Source organism: Pan paniscus, chromosome 3, assembly GCF_029289425.2.
Source record: "Pan paniscus chromosome 3, NHGRI_mPanPan1-v2.0_pri, whole genome shotgun sequence".
Taxonomy (NCBI): domain Eukaryota; kingdom Metazoa; phylum Chordata; class Mammalia; order Primates; family Hominidae; genus Pan; species Pan paniscus.
The window spans coordinates 133,741,221-133,765,017 of record NC_073252.2 but is presented as its reverse complement, the minus strand read 5'-3'; the positions used below and the strand labels follow the sequence as shown (position 1 = coordinate 133,765,017).

Sequence of the window (23,797 nt, the reverse complement as noted above, 5' to 3'; positions counted from 1 at the left end):
TGTCTCTTACTAGTTTTCAAGAGACACTAATAAGACATTACTTTAGACTCTACCAAAGATTAAGGGGACAAATCTATAATTTCTAAGAACCATAAAGCATACTAAATAATGGTATCATTAAAGACAATGTCTTTGTCTAATTTGATTGGAAATATATATTTATATATTTGATTATATATGCATACATATATGCTTCTATGAGGAGTTCACTACACCTGAAAATTAGATTTCTTGGTAGACTGTGCAAAGCAATTTTAGAGGACAAGCTTGCTGCATCAAACCTCAACTTTCTGTCTAGAAACAATCATAACAACCAGAAAGTGACATTGAAGGACAAAAATCGCCGTTTGAGAATGTTAGTATATGAACAAATCCTGTAACAAATTTCCACTTTTGGCAAAGGTATCTCTCTAAATTTAGTATAATTTTACAATCTTTTTATTCTCTCTTAAAATATTTTATTAATTTTTGAATATGCACCAATTATTTTTGTTAATTTTAAATACAAATAATAAAACACATAACTGTATATCTTCTTTGAAATGCGGGTAATGCAAATTCCTAATTTTCAATATTAGATCCTCTGTATGCCTCCTTTCCAATTCTTTTTCCTTTTCTCTGTTCAGGAGAGAAGTAATACCCCTATTCTATGTTAATCACTCCCTTTCTTTTTTATGTGGTGTTGGAATATATATGTGCATTCCTTTTTATCTTACTTGGCTTTGTAGTTGGAATTGTATATAAATTAAATCACAATGTATGTATTCTACAACTTTCTTTGGCTCAAAATTTTATTTTACTTTATGTTATTATTTTTCTTTCCATTGTAATAACTTTGGTTTGTTTGATATTATTTTGCTTTCTTTTTCTACTTTCTTCCTCTCATTTAGAAATTAAATACACTATTTTTGTTTTGTTTAAAGTGTTTACCATCAGCATTTCAACATGCATAATTTAAAAGATTTAAATTTATTACATAGCCTTAATATTGTTTTTAGAAAAGAAATAAAATCAATAATTTAAGTCACATTTGCACATCAAATTTTGCTATTATTATTTTGCTATTATTCTTTAGTTCACAGTCATACTAAGAGAATAGTCTTTACAGGTGTCAGCTTTGTTTTTTGAGTCTTCCATCAGATTTCCCATAAAGTCAGTTTCTACACTTTGTCTTCTGCTACACGGTAGCAAAAATTGAAGGTTAAAATCAATAGAATTTGACGACCGTTTTAGAATCTTTGCCTCTTTTTACTTTCCGTTTGGCCTCTGAGAATTTTTAAATTATTTTTCATATCATTGATAGATGCAAAGTTATGTTTTTATGTTATGCTTTTTTTTATAGTTTCTTGGTATTTTTATTTGTTTTGCAGCCGTACTATTAGGGTATATCATTCTTTAACAAGAGACTGGTTTAATATGTTCTTTCCATTTCTACTATATATGTTTTAATTACCTCATATTTGTATTTTTGTAGAATTCTCCAAACAATTAAATAATCCCAAAGTTCCGCTTTCAAAATTGCTTTTCTCCTAATCTGTACATCTAATGAGTTCCTGTAAACTTCAAGCTAATATTGATATTATACAACCCTATTATAAAAAATATTTTCTTTCTGTTATAGGTAAAAATTTCCCTTCTCAACACTTAAAGTCCTAACCACCAGAATCTCTGAATATGACCTTATTTGGAGACAGAGTCATTGCAAATATAATTAGTTAAGATGAAGCAATAATTGCATAGAGTAAGCCCTTAATGACTGCTATTGTTATAAAAAGAGAAGAGACAGAGACACAGAGCAAAGATTTCTGCATGTGGACGGAGGCAGAGCTCGCACTTACGCATTTATAATCCAAAGAAGGCCAAGGGTAACTGGTAACTCTCAGAAGCAGAAAAAGAAGCTTGGGACGGACTCCCCTTCAGAGCTCTGTAGGGACCAATTTTGCTGGTATGTGATTTTGAAATTCTAGTCTCCAGAACTGTGAGAGAACAAATTTCTGTTGTTTTAAACCATCCAAGTTGTGGTAAACTGTTACTGCAGCTATAGAAAATCAATACATTTGTCAAATCTAATGTATTTTCTCACAGATATTTTTCATGAAAAGCCATCTAATCAATACTCTCATATGAAAGATCTACCATAATTACACTATTTTCTACTTTTTAATATCATGTTTCTATTCTTACCAATTCTGTTCTTTTCTCAACCAATCCATTCTGCCATATTATCTTCTTTATCTACTAAATACAATATGATTTTGAAGTTCTAGTCTCCAGAACTGTCAGAGACCAAATTTCTGTTGTTGTAAACTATCCAAGTTGTGGTAATCTGTTACTGCAGCTATAGAAAACTAATACATTTGCCAAATCTAATGTATATTCTTACAGACATTTTTCATGAAAAGCTATCCAACCAATACTCTCATATGAAAAAAATCTACCATAATTACACTATTTTCTACTTTTTAATATCACCTTTCAATTCTTACCAATTCTGTTCTTTTCTCAACCAATCCATTATGCCATATTATCTTCTTTGTCTACTAAATTTAATATCAACAGCTCCTTTTCCTACACTGTGTTACATGTGTTCACATATTATTATTTTCTCAGAATCGTTATGTTTATATGTCTAGTATAATATATTTTATATTTGTACCTCACAAAATGTAGTGCTGTGCTGTACTCATTCAATGCATTTCATTTAATTTCAGCACAATTCTGTAAAATGACTCTGTGACTTGTTGATAAATCAGGCTCCAAATAAAATACATTAAACCTTTTTCCAAATAAAGGGATGTTCCCCTATTACTAATGCAAACAAGAATATTCCAAATTTAATGTTGCAAACTGTTGACTCCATGTTTCACAAAGAAAAATTGACTTATGAACTTAAACATTTCTGGTTTTTAACAGGCAATTAGGAACGGCAGTTATCATTTTTCTTTTGTCAGCTGTTGCATGTTCTTCTGGCACTATCATTTGTCTTAAACATTTTTTCTCTCTGATTTTGACCAGGATGGGGTGTTAAGCATTAAAATATTTGTTGAATAATATGCAAACTCTGCAAATAGAAGTTTAGTGCATTTGTGTAACTACAGCTGTGGATATTTAATTCTAAATGAGAAAAAAGATAATTCTGTCATGAGCTGTCTTTTATTAGTATGAACCAATAACTAGCTGAATATTTTATATTTAACCAAAATCCACCTAATTTTTGACATTTGTATTTGTGTGTGGTAGTATTATATATTTTAAAAATGCTGTTTTGCAGTCTGTTCTTAGAAATATTTCACTTCAAGTATTACTATTCTTTCATTTTTGTAAGTTTTAAAACACATGTAAAAATAAATGAGGTCCAAATAAGTTATTTGCCCATGATCACACAGACAGACAGTGAGAAAAGAAATAGTTAGTATTCCTTATTACTAATAGTATTCCTACTCTTGGTTATTTCTTTTCTTGGACACAAAGATATTTCAGACATCTATACATGTATGTGCAAATCTGCAATATGTTTAACACTGTTCTGCTAGCTAAATCGCTGTTTGATTATTTATTTTTCCCAAGTTTTGCTTTGTTGTACTTTGAGGTTTTCTAAATTCATAATTTTGCTTTCTTTCTCAAGATCCTGTATCTAACTAACCTCTGAAAATGCCATGTCAAGAAAGTTTTGGTACAATATTTATGAGGTATACAAGATCTTTTGTTTAGTTGTGATCTTAGGCTTAGAGCAAGAAGGGATGCAATCTCTTCACAGCGTCTGCTATTTCATTCTGTATTTACCAAGCTTAGTGATTATATACTGTGAATAGACACCTGGCCAAAATCCTAGGCAATTTAATGTTTTTATGCCTCTGACATTCCAATTCATCCTCCAAGTCTCATTTGTTCATAAATAAATAATCTATTTTCAGATCACGGGTCCTTAAATAAGTGAAACAGTTAAAACAAAAAGAACAAGGAGGATAAAATCTAGTATTCTAAAAAGATCCTCCAAAGACTATTTAGGTAATTGAATAGTCAATGAATGTTAACAAACCAAGATTTTATTGAATTATATTTACATTGTGTTGTAACTTTTTAAAATTGATTGTCTTACAGGATTTAACAGGTATAAAGATATTATGTCAAACCGAGCCACTAAGGCACATACTGTGATATGAACTGAGCTGTTGGATTGATCATTTTGCCTTACCAAATATTTCATATTATACCTTTCCCCTTCCCAGTGGACACATGAGTGCACGCATGCACACACACACACACACACACACACACACACACACACACACACACGATGTATTCCATAAATGCCCTGGGTGTCACAGCATGCAAAGCAAATGAAAAACTCTGTTTCTTGAATTCTGGGAACAATTTAAAATCTATTAAACCCTGTTCATCCTTGAAGATGCTGTCTCTTCCAGATCCTTCAAGATTGGAGAAAGAAGGTGATGAGCATTTTTAAACTCAGTTCACTGAGCACTGAGCAATTGCTTAAGGGAAGGTGAGTTTGGCCTAAAAGGCAACAACAAAACCATGATCAATTTGTTTTCTGGTTCATTGTTCTTTGTGCTGTTACTACTGTGTGATATAAATCATTTTACAATGCTAGGAGTTGTTAAAATTAGCATTAATATTAAGAAATTTTCTATCTCTACCCAAGATGCTAGGGAAAAAAGAGAGTTTAGCTTATGCCTATGTCCTTTGTATTAGAAAATTGCAATTACTATCTATGTATATGTGATGCAAAATCACTCATGTGTATAGTGCAACTGAAAACATCTGATGTGTGAAATTCAGCCATTGCCTGCCATCCTGTATATCTGCTTAATCTATCTAGTGGTTAGCCATTATTTTCAGACCCTGAAGCTCTACCCGAGACTCTATCTTCTGCCAAAAGTGTAATGTCACTTGAAAGTTAAATGAATAGGACATTTTTGATTATGACATGGATATTTTGTCTGTTGCTGCTACAAGATGGTCAACATCACTGTTTTACTGATTTTTATGAGAAATCACTGTTTTATGAGAAATCACTGTTTTACTGATTTTTATGAGAAAAACATCCTATAGATTTTATGTTTCTCTTCATTTGTGTAATATATTTGAATGTATTATTTTAAGAAATTTCATGTAAAGTCAAATGAAATGTTATTATGTACCATTTAATATTAACAAAATGGTTTATATATCTTCATAATAAACTCATGTTAGACAATTTTATATTAAACCTTAGATTATGGTGAAGCCTGGTGAGGCTTTAAGGACACAGGTCATAACAGAAAGAGAAAACCTGGTATAAGAGAGGCAGAAATAGAGAAATCAATAGCAGTTACCCATTAGAAGTTCACATTATAATATTTAATGAGTGTGACAAACTTAGGTTTCAGCTATGCCCAAAGCCCCTAAGCTAATAGAGACTTGTTCTAGTGAGGGAGGCATAGTCACAACATTTCCAAAGTGGACAGAATACATCATGGGAGACTTGTATTTAATTGGATTGGGTTGTGATAAAAAAAATAGGAAATGAGGATTACAGAGTGTATCCCCTAAAAACAGAGGGCTTTAATGGTTTTGAGTGTTAGGTTGAAACTTAGGAGAGAGGACTAGAATAAAAGTCATAAATAGGTATACAAAAGGGTAAGAAAAACAAGAGAGCAGGAGAAAGGTCATAGTTTGCTGACTTAATAGATACTCAGGACTCTGAACAGAGATACAGGTAAATACTAGATGCAGTACAGAAAAATAACACCAAACACAGCAATCTGTGAGTCGGAGCCTATCTGCAGTATTTTTCCTTTAAAAAAAATATTTTTAAGAATTGTTTTGGGGATCCGATACACTACATTAAAAATAGTTTTTGCTGAGATCTAAGAAGGAGCAGGAACTGTTTGTTGTTTAAAACAAATGTCAGTGAATTGATGGAGTTTGCTTCATTTGTTTAACATAACAAAACAAATCCTGGTAAAATCCGAGCTTTAGAATTCTGATTTCTTAGTTTATGGTGCACTCCCTCTGCTTTGCTGCATTCCAACAAAACATGGTGTCTCTGATTGCTTGACCTTTTGCATTTTGTAATTCTAATTAATAAGATTCTTTTATCTTACTGATAGTACTCTTAAAATAACTATAAAAGCAACGGCCATTTTTGGTAGCTGTAAGTACCAAAAAGAGATTACACTGATAAATAATAAGTAATTATTTCACTTTATACAAATCACACTTTTTTGTGTATTTTACTTTTATTGTGTTAATAATTAATAATTAATTTTAATTGACAATAATTGCATATATGAATGGGAAAGTAAGATATATTAGTCAAAGATATATTGTTTCATTTAGACTGGAGTAATACGCTTTTGTGATCTATTGCACTGGATGGTGGCCAAAACACTAGTTTAAACTCTACTAGACCAGTGAGTTCTGTAGCACTTCATGAAAGGCAGTCTTGGTTGGTGTATAAGACAGGCTGGAAGGGGTGAATGGGCTCTTCTATCTCCCCTAAATATTGGGAGCATGAGTAAGAATTCATATAAATAAAGTGTTCTGTAATCAAATATTTTAAAACTATAATTTTAAGTCAAGAATACAGGAAATTATATTTTGATATCTTAGAGCAATCGTGTTATTTTTGTCATATGCCGTCAATATATCTGCAATTTATGAGATACTTTCAGCCATGATATGCAATAAAAATATTTGTTTTGTATTGTCTTTGAGATGAAGAAAATAGAATTCTAATTCATAGCCAATTAGAATTAAAGAACATGAGATTACCAATTACCAAAGATTGGCCTTTTTTAATTTTTAATTTTTATTTTTTTAAAGGAGAGAAAAGAACTTTAGACATAGAGGTTAGGATCATGTCCCACAATCCCTTTGGTAGTTACACTTTCCCTTCCTATGTGTATTAACTTACTGAACTCTTGCAACTACCTATGAGGAAACTATGATTGTTATACTCATTTTAGAGATGAGGAAGCCGAGACATAGAGCTTAACTTGCTCAAGGTCATACAGCTAATAATTATTGGAACTCGGACTCTAGGCAATGGGGCTACAAATTATCTGATTTTTATCTCAACGCTATGTGTAATCTAAAATTAGAAATCAGGAAATTTAATCAACAGTAGTTACTGTTTCAAAGTTTGAAGGACATAGGAACAATCATAAAAAGTAATGCCTCAAATACATTGTCTCTTTTGTAAAGTGATAAACTTCTATATTGAATAAACTGTGAGTTTTAAAGAGACATTGATAACCTACGGATAAGAGACTAGCCATATATATATAATTTTTAACCTATAGATAGGTAATTTTACCTATATATGTATATATACAGACATTAATTTCACACACACACACAACACATATAGATGAAGATGTCATTCAATCTTTAAACTGTAACTAATATATATTTTAAAGCTGAAGTCCTGAATCATAACCTTCCTGAAGTTTTCATTAAAATCTAAAATTTTTAGCACATAGTCAATTCAATTTAATTATGATAGTAAACTTACATCACTGCAGGCTTAACTTTTGGAAAGTAACTGAATTATAAATTTAAAGCAAACAACTATTCTCTTCAAAACTAGTATGAATGTCTATCATGTTCGGGCTTGATAAGTCCAGCTCAATGTAAATCTCCCCTCCTCCTTTCTGAGAAATGAATGAAAAGATACTGAACTTCATTAGTAATTACTGAATGCTTATGCATATATACATACGTAAACAGACTGCAAGGTGTCCAAGAAGATGATGAGGGAATCAGATCATTTAAATAGCATAATAGCCTAAAGGGTCTCAGAGGAAAGCATGTTATTTAATAATAAAAGGGCAGATTCATTATGATGCTTCCATTTGCCTACTGAAAGCAACATCCACTGATATGCTGCATGACACCTCTTTCCCCCACCGTCACCGAGTTTTGAATAGTTATTAAAGTTGCTGGTAGTTACTAATAACGAATAGTACTTATTAGTAACATTAGATAACGTATTTCCAAAAAAAAATTTGCCTGTGAGAAAAGTCGCCTAAAAATTAGCTTTTTATCATATGGCATGATTTAGTAGAATGTATTGAAAACTTAATCACTCTATAGATACATAATCTATGTGGAATATAAAACCTAACAAATAAAAAATAAGAGGCTTAATTATTTATATTTAAAATAAGAGAAGAGACTCCCCCCTTTCCTATAGCATTTATTTTATATTACTTATAGTTTTAAGTTATTTTTCTGTCTTTTTGAAATGTATGGAAATCTATTTAAAAGTTAAATAAGCTTCCTGTCAGGTTTAAAACCCAAAAATATCTTTCTCCAGGTCTTGGGAATCTTCTCTTTGAAATGTAATCATCAAGAAAGATAGTGCCTCTATATCCCAATTTTTTGTGAAGGAAGGAGCCTAACTCAGTGGGTGCTTCACTCCAAGATGTAAAATTCTCTCATGAGAAGGATGTGAAAAGTTGATTTATTTATTAATTTTGGATTAGCCTATCAACAAACACAGATGGCCATTTCAATGACCAGTTGATTATAGAATGACCTTTGTGTGTTAAATGGTGCTGTCGGGGCCTCTTATTTGAGCACTAGTTATTGTTTATCTTGAGAACACATATGTAATAGATTAGATCTGCTTCACTATACAAAATAATAATATTTATTCCTGTCTTTGCATTCCCTTAGCAGATTGTCTGTGGTGAACATCACATTCTGTTTTGATACCTATTCAGTTATAAAAGTTGTTTTCTTTTACTTCTACATTTGCAGAGAGGTTTTCTAGGGTTGGAGTAAATTTTATTTTTAATTATATTTACCCAACAGCATTTATGTCATAAAAGGGAAAATTCAAATGTTTCTCACTTGATGTAGACATCTTAAGTGTTGTCTAGTGAATGTAATTTAAAACTATATCTTATTCATCTTTAATTCTTAGATCTTCCTTTTAGTGAAAGTGTTTTGCTGAGAAATACAAACTTTTTATATTACTTAAAATTGGGGCTTCCTACACTTCATAATAATTATTTTATGGAATTTAATGAATATTGCTAAAGTGGTTCATAAATTTCCTAAAAAATATCAGTTTTGATTATAAAGCAAAATAACAATAGTTTCTTTTTTCTCCCTCAACTTGATTAGTGATATAACTTGTATTGTTTGATAGTTTAATTGTGATATTAAAATGCTGGTATTCTTTCTTGGGTCAAGACAGAAAGCAGTGAAGCATAGAAAGGGAAAGAAGTTTCCACAAGCCAGCTATGCTCTAGTGCTCATTGCATTTGACATGCTTCATGATGAGTGAGGGATACACAGAGTACTATATGCAACTTTACTGCAGCCAGACACAATTATATCACCAAATATTTGAAATTATAGCTATTTATAAATAATTCACAAATTGACAATTACGTGCACACAAATCTTTAGGAAAATTGGAAAATTAATATTTATTAATATTTTTCCTAGCAATATTCCTCAAGATGAAATTATTCATTCAAATATTAGTATTCCAATGTCTTTTTTCCTTCTCAAGCACATAATCTACTTTTCCTTTTTTATATAATGAAAAAAGAAAATAAAGCAATTTGCTGCAGAGTACTATTTTTGCACATTAGACCAGAGTATTTTCTCTTTTGACATATTACTTGAAAGTTTGTCTTAATATTAAAATGAAAATTCTTGTTTTCTGGTCTAGAAAAGCAAACAGATAAAATCAAGCAAAGAGACCTGGAACATAGTTACTAGTAGCAGATACTAATAGTAGATAATACAACTTTGAAAACCAAGATGAAAGTTAACTTTGCACTGTACTCTTCCAAACATTAATGTTTATAATCTTCCAGTAAAAATATAGGGACATTTAAGAAAATGACTTCTTTAATGTGACCTAAAATTAAAACTGCAATGCAATTCTGATACTATTATTTACTAAAATTATCAGGGTAAGTCTAGCTAGATTTAATCTTTCATGTGTGTTCAGACATGGGGAACTGGAAAAGTAATTAGCTTAATTACAAAACTATACACAGGTCTTGAATGAGGCGATCTATCTACAGACTGATCTAGTATAGTGTTGTTCAACCATGGAATCCTGAGGAGTTATTTAACCTCTCTGACATTCAAATTCCACAACTATTAATATAAAATCCAAAGACTAATTCTGCTTTTCTTTCTTCATCTCATAATGTTTCTTTGTTCATTCATTCATTTTTATTGTTTTCTTTTTTCCCTGAATGAAATGAGATATTCTATGTAAAAACAACTTGTAAAATATAAATCATTATATGGATATTGTTACATTTGCCCCCTTTTCAAGCTTCCTGGTGCATAAATACCCAGCCTGTGCTTTCTTAGCAGGTATTTGAGATACTCAGTGCTCAGTAGTTCCAGAATTTTTTCAGGACTTCAGTGGCTCTAAGAGTTTGACAGGAGACATGATTTAAGAAAGAGAAATTCAGAAGAGTCTGCATTTCATTAATGCTGAAAGAAACCTACTTCAAACAATTTTGGTTCTCCTTTTTGGCTCTACAATTGAAAGTTCTTTCTAGACTTTCTTAATTTGTCTATTCTTTCTTTTGTTTGAAAAGTATTTAGATTTGCTTAAACCCAAGGACAACAGTCATATACGTGTATTTGCACATTATTACAAGGTAGGACATCACAGACATGAAACAGTAAAATTATGATTAGAGACAGCGCTCTCATCCACTCCAGGAAATGGTTTTGCGTTCTTTTAATACATATAGAGCAGAGCAATATGGAGATACAACTTGCCATGTAAATCCTCAAATAAGTTTGAATAGAAACAATAATAAAGTATCCATCCAAGTAAGTGTTGTTGTCCACTGTGTTAGTTCAGGTTGCTATAACAAAATAACATAAACTAGGTCATTTATAAACAACAGATACATATTTCTCACTGTTCTGGAGTCTGGGAAGTCCAAGATCAAGGCACTGGCAAATTCAGTATTGCCCTCTTTCTGATTCATAGATGGCCATCTTTTGACTGTGTCCTCACATGGCAGAAGGGCAGAACTCTGATCTCTACATCCCTTTATATAGAGTTAATCCCATTCATGAAGGCTTTACTTTCTTGGCCTCTAGTCAACTCCCAAAGGCCCTATCTCCTAACATCATCACATTGGGGGTTGGAGTTTCGACATATGCATTTTGGAGGAACATAAAATCAGGCTATAGTACCGATAGACATGTGGAGTGATGAGAGCCCTGAGCAATCCTGTTGAACTCCCCCATTCAACAATTGCCTCAGAAAAACTTAGAGTTTGTAACATTTTTATTTGTGCAGCTCTTAATCTTTTTAAGAAAGCATTGAGACAAATAATAGTAAGAATGCCAAAGGAAGTTATAATAGAAATAAAAAAAAGCATTAGTCTCAAAAAAGTACGAGATAAATATAACAAAGAAAACGAAGACCACAAATTCATAGGCCATAAATTAGTTTCTAATTATTTGCTTATTTTTTTAAAAGCAAGCAAGAGAAAACAGTACCATGTGGTCACTTATGGGATTATTATCATCAGAAAGAGAAAGAACATTGATTCCTTAGGGGATGTGAATTGTGCCTTGCATACCTCTTCTAAAAGCAATATGAACTTAAATCTTCACCTGAGGCTCTGTCTTAAGAGCACAGAGTGATACTTTTTTCTGCAGTCTTCATGCAGATAATGAAATCACAGATTTCAAATGGCTGGATAGTTTAACTTCTTTAGACAACAACCAAGTGCTGAATGCTAAAGTAAAGCTCAGTGAGCTTATGTCTGTGTGGTTTGGCTTCCAAGGACAGACAAAAAATCACATAGAGGAGTGGCTCTATTACATATCATCTAAAGCATTTAACACAGATAATTTCTCCAATTCAATATATTTATGGGGACTGACGAACAACATAGAAAAGTGTATTCTCAGATGACAGGCTAGAGCACTGACTCTGAAATGCTGATGGAAGGTGCATTCAGATGCATTAAAATTCAGACAATGCACAAATATAATTAGAAATTTCTCTAGAGTTGATGGTCGCTTTAATTTAGACCATAGGTGGTTCAAAGTAGTTGCTGAAGATCATGAAGAGGTCAAGCTTTAAGTACATATTTCTTTTGTACATGCACAGTTAGTCTGATTTTCATCAAAATTCCAGGGAAGGCATTTTAGTGTATGAATATTTCTTCTTGCTAACTCAAATTTCAAGATACATATTGTTTGTTATACTCTATGAATAAAATAATCATTCTCTATACCAGGCTTGTAATTCTTTTTTTGTCTTAAATCACTAAGTATATAGTATTCATGTAGCTGTCATACAAGAACTACTTAAAATACTGTTGTTTTATTAGCTATCATAAACTATAAGTATCAGCTAAAAACAACTTACATATAATTTACTGAAGTAGATTACAGGTCCTGCCTACTGCCCAAACAATAAGGAAGCAAAGTCCCTTTAATAAATACAGGAATGACATGATCTCAAATTTAGAACTGCCGCACTGTGGCAGGGTCTATTAAAACATCATTTGTACTTCTCCCTAGATTGTATTTCCCAGCCTTCCTTCCAGTTGAGAGTGGCCATGCAACTGAGTTATATTCAAGTAGAGGCAAATGAATGTAACCTATGAGCTTTTAGACACATAAAACAACTTTCCACCCATGGTCTTCTATGCTCTTTCCCTCTGCCACATGAACGTTGATGACTAGGAAATTCTTCCAGGAGACATATTGAAGTTGTATTGTCACTGACATTTTGCTATTGAATTACTACATAGAACTGAGCACTTCCTCCAACCTGTATATTCCTTGATCTGGATACTTGATTGAGAATAAGTTTATAGTCTTGAAACATTACACATTGAGGGGTATATTTGTTAGTAATGTTAGCCTGTTCAAGTCATTTAACTTTATCCTACACAAGAGACCTTGCTTCTACTGAGAAACATACTTCTTTATGTTTCTATGTATTTGTAAAAGCTGGTCTCTAACATTGTATTTACACATGGATTAGTTTGATTGTAGCTTGTATTCTCCAAATTCTTTGAATTCAACTCTTATCTCTCATCATGATCCAGCCACTCTGGTCTTCTTTCAGTTTCTCAAATACATCATACTCATTTCTGCTTCAGAACTTGTGCACTTAATTTTTCTTTCTGCCATATTCCTCTTTCTTTCCTTCCTTCTATGCCTGACTCCTTCTCATCCTTTAGGTGTTAGTTCAAATGCCATCATATCTGAGATCTTCCTTTGCTCACATGAATATAGAACACCTATTGTTACACTCCCTCTATCGCATTATTGTGCTTATCATTATTAGAATGAATGCTGCTGTATTTTTGAGCCATATTTGTATGAGTGTGAATGTGTATTTGTTTCTCTCCCTGCTCGAAATCTAGTCTCTAATATGACAAGAATTTGTCTTTTTTATTCAGCAACTTTTCTTCAGTGTCAAGGGTAGATAATTCCAGGTACATATCAGGAGTCTGATAAATATGTTTTCAACTCAATATGAACATTGCTTTTTCAGATAGACCCAACAGGTAAAGAATTAGATACTTAAAGCCAGTAGGTTCTCAACAGATTTTAGTAACGGCAGTTTATTTCGAGTATTATTGAGCAAGATAATTTATCTACCATAGAGCTGAATTACAAAGTTAGGTGAAGCAAATATTGACTGTGGCTCAAATTCTGTAAAAGTTTTATGTGTACCTATTTAACATTTTATAAAAATTGAAATGAATCTATAGTGTTTTACATAAACCATAACCCCTTAGTTAATGAAGAGTTTACTGCTTCTGAAGAAAGTAATTAAGTAAATGTGAATTACTCATTGATTTTGTTACAAAATTCAATAAACTTTTAAATATAGTATCATTGTATGTTGAAGTTAATGGAAATATAAAAACCATGTTTAACTTACTTAAAAATTAAAGTCATGAGGCTTTGTATTCAAACCTGATAAATTAAACATGCACTAATTAGGAAAATGTATAGAGCTGCATTCAATATATATTATATATTTTTGCATAAATGGTTTATAGGATGAATGAATGTGGAGTTGTTGAGCATGAAAAAAATAAATCTGGTTAATTTATAATTGATGTCTGCATTCAGTATATAGTATACTTTGGGTTATATTATTTACAGGACAAATGCATTTTAAATTATAAGCATATATTTGAAAACCCATTTTTAAGAAGACTGTGTGTTAAGAATATATATATATATATTTGTACATATATGCAGTTTTTTTGTTTTTTTGTTTTTGTTTTTGTTTTTGTTTTTTTTTGGAGACAGGGTCTCTTCTGTTGCCCAGGCTGAAGTGCAGTGGCCTGATCACAGCTCACTGCAGCCTCGACCTCTTGGGCTCAGGCGATCCTCCTACCTAAGCCTCCAAAGTAGCTAGAACCAAAGGAGTGCACATGTTTCTGTATATTTGTATATTTTCTTGAGGCGAGGTTTTGCCATGTTGCCCAGGTTGGTCTCGAATTCCTGTGGCTCAAGGGATCCACTTGCCTTAGCCAGCCAAATTGTTAGGAATACAGATGTGAGCCACTATGTCCAGTCAAAATATTTTTAAAAGATCAAAAAATGACAAAATAATATGTTTAAAAAAGTGTAGAAAGTAATAATTAAATGTCATTTGAGATTTTTTTTTCAACAATACAGGAAGTCAAGACACTCACTACAATAGCATGGTTTATATGGGAGGATGATTTGACATCCCCCATATTTATAACTACCTATGTATGTATACATCTCCTATTTATATATTTAAAGCAATCAACTTCATATTTATATCTTCTCAAATTGAAATCAGTACAAGAAAAAAATAAATAAAAAAGTAGGTCTCTAACAACAAGGAAATTATAGGTAAATTAATGAAATTAATGAATAAACAGATGAATCACAGGTAAGCATACTTGATTAATAAAATAACATGGTATTTACATGTTATTGATAATATGAATAATGTAGAACAATAGATTCATTCCCTTTGGGTAAATGAAAAAATATACTTAGAAAAATCGGTATGCTCTTGTCAATAAAAATGCAGTATAAGTCTCTGAGAAAGAAAAATGCATCACAGATATTTCTCCCTTTTAGAAGGAACAACACTTTAGTTAAAGAAAGCTATTATGAAGCACATTTTTTGAACTTAGAAGTGCTTTCTTTATTCAGGTGAATTATTTAACTTTCTTCTATGAGTTGAAAGGAGAATTTATTACTGAACAGAAAACCTTATTTCACTAATCAGTTTAAGAAATTTTCTTGATGAGATTAAAGTTTTAATCTCTTTATCAAAAAGGATATATTTTTCTATTTCTATTGCTGTTTTTAGTTTCCATTCAATAGAAATAAATATGAACTCTGGTTGACTAGTTTTATTACAGAGATTGACTGGTCTAAATGGTAAATATTTATATTTTTATGAATGTCAAGCTCTTGAAATGAATTTTAATTATTTGTGAACACAAAAAAACATAAAAATATAGTAAATAGTGACAGTTTATAAACACTGTTACTCATTTCAAATATAAGAGGACTTGAAATAATTTTTTCTACGTTAGTACTTTTTTTTGTCATTGCAAACAAAGCTGCATTTATTTATTTATTTATTTTTAATTTATATATATTTTTATTATACTTTATATACTTTATTATACTTTAAGTTCCAAGGTACATGTGCACAATGTGTAGGTTTGTTACATAGGTATATATGGGCCATGTTGGTGTGCTTCACCCGTTAAGGCCTTTTCTGCATCTATTGAGATAATCATGTGGCTTTTGTCTTTGGTTCTGTTTATATGCTGGATTACATTTATTGATTTGCGTATGTTGAACCAGCCTGGCATCCCAGCTCAACTACATGGAAACTAAACAACCTGCTCCTGAATGACTACTGGGTACATAACAAAATGAAGGCAGAAATAAAGATGTTCTTTGAAACCAATGAGAACAAAGACACAACATACCAGAATCTCTGAGACACATTTAAAACTGTGTGTAGAGGGAAATTTATAGCACTAAATGCCCACAAGAGAAAGCAGGAAAGATCTAAAATTGGCAACCTAACATCACAATTAGAAGAACTAGAGAAGCAAAAGTGAACACATTCAAAAGCTAGCAGAAGGCAAGAAATAACTAAGATCAGAGCAGAACTGAAGGAGATAGAGACAGAAAAAAACCCTTCAAAAAATCAACGAATCCAGGAGCTGGTTTTTTGAAAAGATCAACAAAATTGACAGACTGCTAGCAAGACTAATAAAGAAGAAAAGAGAGAAGAATCAAATAGATGCAATAAGAAATGATAAAGGGGATATCACCACCGATCCCACAGAAATACAAACTACCATCAGAGAATACTATAAACACCCCTATGCAAATAAACTAGAAAATCTAGAAGAAATGGATAAATTCTTCAACACATACACCCTCCCAAGACTAAACCAGGAAGAAGTTGAATCTCTTAATAGACCAGTAACAGGCTCTGAAATTGAGGCAATAATTAATTACTTACCAATCAAAAAAAGTCCAGGACCAGACGGATTCACAGCTGAATTCTACCAGAGGTACAAGCAGGAGCTGGTACCATTCCTTCTGAAACTATTCCAATCAACAGAAAAAGAGGGAATCCTCCTTAACTCATTTTCTGAGGCCAGCATCATCCTGATACCAAAGCCTGGCAGAGACACAACAAAAAAAGAGAATTTTAGACCAATATCCCTGATGAACATCGATGCAAAAATCCTCAATAAAATACTGGCAAACCAAATCCAGCAGCACATCAGAAAGCTTATCCACCATGATCATGTTAGTACTTTAAATTGAATTCATTTCCCACAGACATTATAAAATCCCCAAAGTGATTTATGGCATTTAAAACAGCAGCCCCTCTCTTCTATTCTTCTACATTGTTAAAAATAAAAGGTCTTAGGAGGCTGAGGCAGGAGAATCGCTTGAACCCCTGAGGTGGAGGCTGCAGTGAGCCAAGATCATGCCACTGCACTCCAGCCTGGGTGACAGAGCAAGACTCTGTCTCAAAAAATAAATAAAATAAAATAAAATAAAATAAAATAAAATAAAATAATAAAAGGTCTTTGGGTAGTTTCAAAATCTTATTATAAATTGATCTTTGTTTCTACGCTTGTTTTCTAACAGCCCCTTTATGTAAAAAGCTAATAGTGTAGACTAATAGGAAATAGGTACAATATCAAAAATCATTCCATATAGGAAGTTTTAAAAGGAGTACATTTAACATTCAATGGTTGTATGATAAGGATGTATCTACTTCTGCTCTATTTTTTCTGAGTTCATGATATTATTATTTTACTTTTATTTCTTACAAACATCTTTAGTGGATGGAGCTGATAGCTATCTATAAACTAATATCAAATGGGATTGTTTTTTAAATAATATGAAAAGAACCTATGTCATTAGTCTGGCCTCTCTATTCCCTTTCTTTCCATAGCCTGAGTAACACAAACCTCACCAGTAGGTATTATAAAATATGTATTTTCCCTAGTTTAGATAATGACTGAAGCAATTTATTTTCGGTCTCAACTTTTTACATTCGATACTAATTCATTTCTGATTATCTAATTCTAACTGAGTGAAAAATCTTAATAACTCTTCTACCTTTTTTTCTCAGTTCAGTTGAACCTAGAAAATGATGTGGCTCAAGTGATGAATCTATTCTTTTAAATGAATTTGACTTGCATTCATTCCTTCTTATGAATAAAATGCACAATACCAGTATGTCTCAGAACTGTGCCTCATATCTTGTTTTATTGATTGATTGATTGATTGATCTATTCATTTATTGAGATGGAGTCTTGCTCTGTTGCCCCAGCTATAGTGCAGTGGTGCCATCTCGGCTCACTGCAACTTCTGCCTCCTGGGTTCAAGCGAGTCTCCTGTTTCAGCCTCCTAAGTAGCAGGGATTACAAGTGCATGACACCACGCCTGGCTAATTTTTCTATTTTTAGTAGAGACAGGGTTTCACCATGTTGGCCAGGCTGGTCTGGAACTCCTGACCTCAGGTGATCCACCCGCCTTGCCCTCCCAAAGTGCTGGGATTACAGGCATGAGCTACTGCACACATCCTCTTATCTTATTATTGACTCCATATTTGGCAGCCTTCCTGTATGTGCTCTGTTGGCTCACTACATGGCTTTAATATTATCTTAATTTATACTACGTACCATCATCCTACAGCCAAAGATAGCATGCATATCTATAAGTTCCCAAAGTCCTGCAGGTAGGAACTGTACACCTTACTCAGCAAAAGCTGCAGTATGCCCCAGAAACTACTGAGCCATGGACTCTTTATATTTTTTGCTCATCTCAGGGTTACGTTCATATATTGTGTGTTGTAGAATGCCCATTGTAATGTGGTGTTAACCCTCTGAGATAGCTTGTGGCTTTATATGTAACTTCCTATCACACGTACGTACCTGAAAACTGACTAGAGAGTATGAACACCATTGGACAATGAATTTATCTACCACGCAGAATATTTATTCTCAGAAGTGCTTGAGGATATTTTCCTTCAGCTCAGACTTGTGTGAAATGTGCATATCCTCAAAACTAAACTGTCCCAACTGTAAATGACAAGGCTAAATCCTTGTCAAGCCAAAAGAAGGATGATAGGATTTGGGATAAAATCAAAATAAACACATTAATAATAAATAGGTTATTTCTAAAGCATGATTAATAAGATGTTTTATGTTTCTAAACATAACAAAAATTTACTTCTGCTCTTCAGTTATTCTTTTACAATACACATGAAATTTTAAAGTGGAATCATTAAAAATAAGTAAACAAAATACCCTTTGTGACATGCAATTAGTAAAATCTAAAAAAATATAGTTCATTAGGCCAATGACATATAACAGCAAGACTTATAAAGATGGCAAAAGTTATCTTTGACAGACAAGGTAATTTTTATATGCTACACACATCATTGGCTGTTGAGAAACAGATGGGAAGTACATGTATAGAAGCACAATTTATTTTCTTTTTATGAATTTTATAGCTATATACCTCGTCAATTTTTCCTAATAATGCACCTGCAATTTTTTTTGGGGGGGGCTTCTCTATGACAGCCCGTCATGATATCTTGGGAAATAATGTGTTTTTATTACTTTTTTCAATCTTTATAGAATTAACTTATTTTGTATGTTTTAGTGTGCTTATTAGAATTATCAGGACAATGTGAAAGATAAGCTTTGATTGCGGAGATCCCTGTGTTATTCCTTATTTTAAAAGAATTTTCCCAACATTTCCTCATTGATTGATGATATGCAATAAGATATTTGCAGGTAATCCTTAGCGTGACAAAGACATTATCTTTGTTTTCTAGTTTTTTAAGATGGTTTTTATATTATGAAGACATGTCAGACTTGAAGAATACTTATTCTGAATCCATCTATCTTGTATTCTCTTTATTGTCTTCACTCTGTTAATGTACTGAATAATTTTTTTAATAGATTTTGCTTGTTCACCTCCCGTTGCCAGTTCCCAGGATAAATCAACTTTTCATGTTGAATTACCATTTAATATACTGCTAGAGTTGGACATTAATAGTTTATGGAAAATATTGGGAGCTTTGTTGATGAAGAAATTCACTATACCTATCTGATAATATTCCTGTCATCTTTTGGTACGTAGGTGATATGGCTTCACTGAATGAGATAGAAGATATTCCTTTGTATATTACTTTAAAATATTTGGATATCATTAGAATGATATACTCTAGGAATGCCTTATAGACCTTTATGTTGGCAATCACTGGGCCTGGTGTTTTTCTTGTAGTTTCATAAGAAATATTTTAATTATTCCAATTTTATAGGGATATTCAGATGTTTTGTGATTCAGATGCAAGTTCTATTTTTTCTAGGAATTCTGGTATTTCATCAAAATCCTCAAGTTATTACTATAATACAGTACTCTCATTTTTAAATGCAGTTATCTTTGCTTTATCATTACTAGTATTATTTTTATGTGAGCCTGTTTTTTTCATGATCAATCTGGCCAGAGATTTTTCTCTCTTATTTTTTTTCAAAGAACAAACTGCATTTATTGTTTTCCCTATGTTATGCTATTTTTCCAATTTCATTGTTGCCTAATATTATCTGTACTATCTCCTTTATACATTTTCTTTTGGGGTGAACATTTCCAGTGTCTTTAGGTTTATCATTCAGTATAATAATTATTTCTTTGAAAATAAAATATTAAACTATAATAAGTGTATTTTTCTAGAAATTTAGTTCTTAATTAAAATTAATATTTGTCTTTTTATACCTAATAGTCCTTGTCAAGTGGTGAATTTTGTGATTGTATTCTTATTTTGTTTAAATTACATACAGAGTTGTATGTGCTGTATCTGTAACTAGAGCTCCTAGGGAATCTCTATATTATTTTCATTATTGTTTTTTGTATTTTATTCTTATTTATTTTAACTTTTACTTTAAGTTGAGGGTATAAGTGCAGGTTTGTTATGTAGGAAAATTTGTCTCATATGATTTTGTTGTACAGATTATTTAATCACCCAGTTATCAAGCCTAGTACCCATTAGTTATTTTTCCTGATCCTCTCCATCCTCCCACCTCCACCTTCCGAACCGCCCCAGTGCATGTTGTTCCCCTCTATGTATCCATGTGCTCTCATCATTTAGCTCTCACAATAGAGTGTGACAATTCCTCACACACCTAAAGACAGAAATAGCATTCAACCCAGCAATCCCGTTACTGGGTATATACCCAGTAGAATATAAATTATTCTATTTTAGAACACATGCACCTGTATATTCATTGCAGCACTATTTATAATACCAAAGACAGGGAATCAACCTAACTATCCATAAATAGTATTTTCATTAATTCTAAATCACAGGGACTTTGCTTTCTCATGTGTTTTGTAATATCAATTAGCCTGTATTAGTAAGTCTATATATTTATTCTTTTAAACCATAAACAAGTCATATTACGCACATGTTACAGTCTGTCAAGATCATCTTCAACTATGAGTTTCTCTTGCAGAGTACTAAAGTTTTTGACATCTGGATTTTGATAAAAATGAACAGCAAGGGTAAAGGCTAAGGCATCTGAAGAATAACATCAATTCCTTCATCTTATTTTGTTGTTTTTGGTAACTCATGAAATTTGCTCTTCATAAGTTACCTCAAACTTCTCAGAGTTGATAGCAAAGCACTATTGCTCTATATGTGAGTGTGTGGGGAGTCTTAAAGATACGAGTGTTAATAAATGTCCAGAGTTATTTGAAAACAATAGGAATTATTAAATATCTATGTGATTTTCTACAATCACATATTAGAAAGAAGGCCAATAATTCACCACTTTTTATTTCACCTATTAATTTTATAACTTTTGTCAATTTTATCTTTGGAAGAAAATCAATAACATATTTATTTATATGCATCACATTTATTCTGCTATTTAATCTCTACTTGATTATTTACATATCTCAATTCACAATTTTAGCAATATCTGGTATTTGTTTATTTATTACTTATGAGGGTGACAGTCATGTCCCAGTGGAGAGACACAGTGAAAGAAAACATTGTCCTCTGAGGCTCTCCTGGTGTGAAGTTCTGACCTCAAACTATCTATTCAAATAGGCAACTGCTACAACTGGAATGACTAGATAAATTCACAAGAGAATAAATCTTATTTCAGGTCAAAGAACAGAAAAAATATTTGAAGAAAAGAAGAAAAGATCTAACCTTCATTATACAGGTACAAACAGGTGATATTTGTTGAGTGTGTGTGTGTGTAACTTCAGGATGAATAAGGCAGATGAAATATTTAAATGTAGACATGTTGAAAGCCAATATAATTTATTCCAGTGAAATAACAGATTGTTAATATAATGCAATTATTTCTTTTAGTAAAATATTTCTTAAAATATATCATCTTCTAATATTATTAGTATATTTCCCCAAGGTTAACTCTGTATTGGAACATTTCAAAATATAACTTCGACTAATTTAATTGGAGCAGAAGACCAGTGCGTGCACCTACATTAAACTGACATTAAATGGAAACAGCAAGAGAAGTGCCTAATAGTATGTGCCTCTAATCCACTGAAGGCCTGACCCTAATGGCCAAAAGCACTTCAATTAAGTTTCATTGCTCTTCATTACATTTTCTCAATATATGTGTCTGATGTGATTGTTTCTGCTCTCACAAGACACAGGAACTTTTGATAAGGGCTAGGGGTAACTTTGTTTTTTATGTAATTTAATTCTAATGGGAAATGTCTTTACGGTTTTTAGAATTCCACTATTCAGTGGTATTTTATCTTTCTCTTTGGGTTATTACTGCTTTCTAATCTTGCTTAGAATATGTAATTAATTTAATTTTTTTTCTCTCTATGCTCTATGTCCTTCTATAATACAGGATTGCACAGATTGCCTTTTGGGATAAAAAGAGGAAGAAAAATGGCAGCAACCCAGATTATTATTATACTTAAATGGTCTCTCACACTTTATGAAGATCTTTGTGTAAAAGTATTAAGCAGTCCATTTAACAGAGAAGTATGTTTGTTTCACATGTATCAGAAAATGTGAGTCTTAATTAAAATAGATCCTGACGTCAAATGCTATTGATGAGCAGTTATTATTCTATATGCTATATTTTATATCAGTGTAATGTGATATGAAGTTTTAAAAGACCTTCTATGTTTCTGCCAGATAGTGATACAGTGATAAAATATCAGCAGTTTAAAAAAAAAGAATGAATGGTTTATATGAATGATGACACTGAAAAAAAAAAAAAAAACAGACCCTCAGAACTAAGGTATGTCTTGATAAATAAAGCTGTTAGATGTTACGTGGCAACATCAGATGTCAGGAGACAGAAAGAAAGTATTAGTTGCTTCCAAGGGATCTGATATAATGAATATAGTAATTAGGTAGATTGATCACGGTCCCTCGGTTATAGAATCAAGTTGATAAGACTCTACTAGTGAGTGGAAGTTGGTGGGGTCAAGATTTGTTAAGAAAATCTTATGTATTGTTTAGCAAACTATATGTAGAAGAAACTTAGAGACATAGAGAATTACACAATGTTTATAGGTAGACATAAAACTGAATAAAACTTCATGTAATGGTTGTTATATATGCTACTTAGTTTTTCACCAACTTATTTCTTTTAATATTTCATAAAAATTATGTTTTTAAAATTAATTTATATTCATATACATAGTTCTAGTTTAGTCACAATGTTTCAGAGTGCATACATATGAAGTAAAATATAAAGAATGTAAAGGGGTAATAAATATAAATTCAGAAATGTAAATATCTCTGTGTGGAAGAAGAATACAGTCAGTAAAAGTTTGTAGGAATGATTCAACTCTGTTTTAAGCTTTATTTGTTAATAGTGGAGACGGAGAATTTTTTGTATACTTTATTCATTTTATATTCCTGAAATAGTTCAAAATAAATTTAAGCTTTCTCCAAAATGTCTGGCGATATAATTTATAAGTCAATGGCAACACTATACATCATAGTGCATGAAGATAAGAATATATCATGAACATTATAAGGTAGAATTTGAGAAGGAACTGCAACCCCTGCAGTATTGAGTATTTTTTTTTTCCTTCTATCGTGGGCTCTGACCGCAATAGAAATCTTTTTCCACAACAAAATGATCTTCAACTAAGATGTCACATTAATGGATCTTAAATAAGCACTAGCGTAGTATATAGACTTGATTCTTACACGAAAGCTTATTTCACAGCCTCTTATGATTTTTTCAAGGGCACATATGTT

At 31.9% G+C, this 23,797-nt stretch overlaps 1 long non-coding RNA gene across 1 annotated transcript; it reads left to right on the top strand.

Annotated features, from left to right (window-relative positions):
- Positions 1 to 1,822: 1,822 nt before the first annotated feature.
- On the top strand, positions 1,823 to 22,624 carry LOC130541458 (uncharacterized). The gene is made up of 4 exons (XR_008955522.2): positions 1,823 to 1,945; positions 4,409 to 4,504; positions 21,702 to 21,771; positions 22,425 to 22,624. It is a non-coding gene; the product is annotated as an uncharacterized LOC130541458 (long non-coding RNA).
- Positions 22,625 to 23,797: the final 1,173 nt, after the last annotated feature.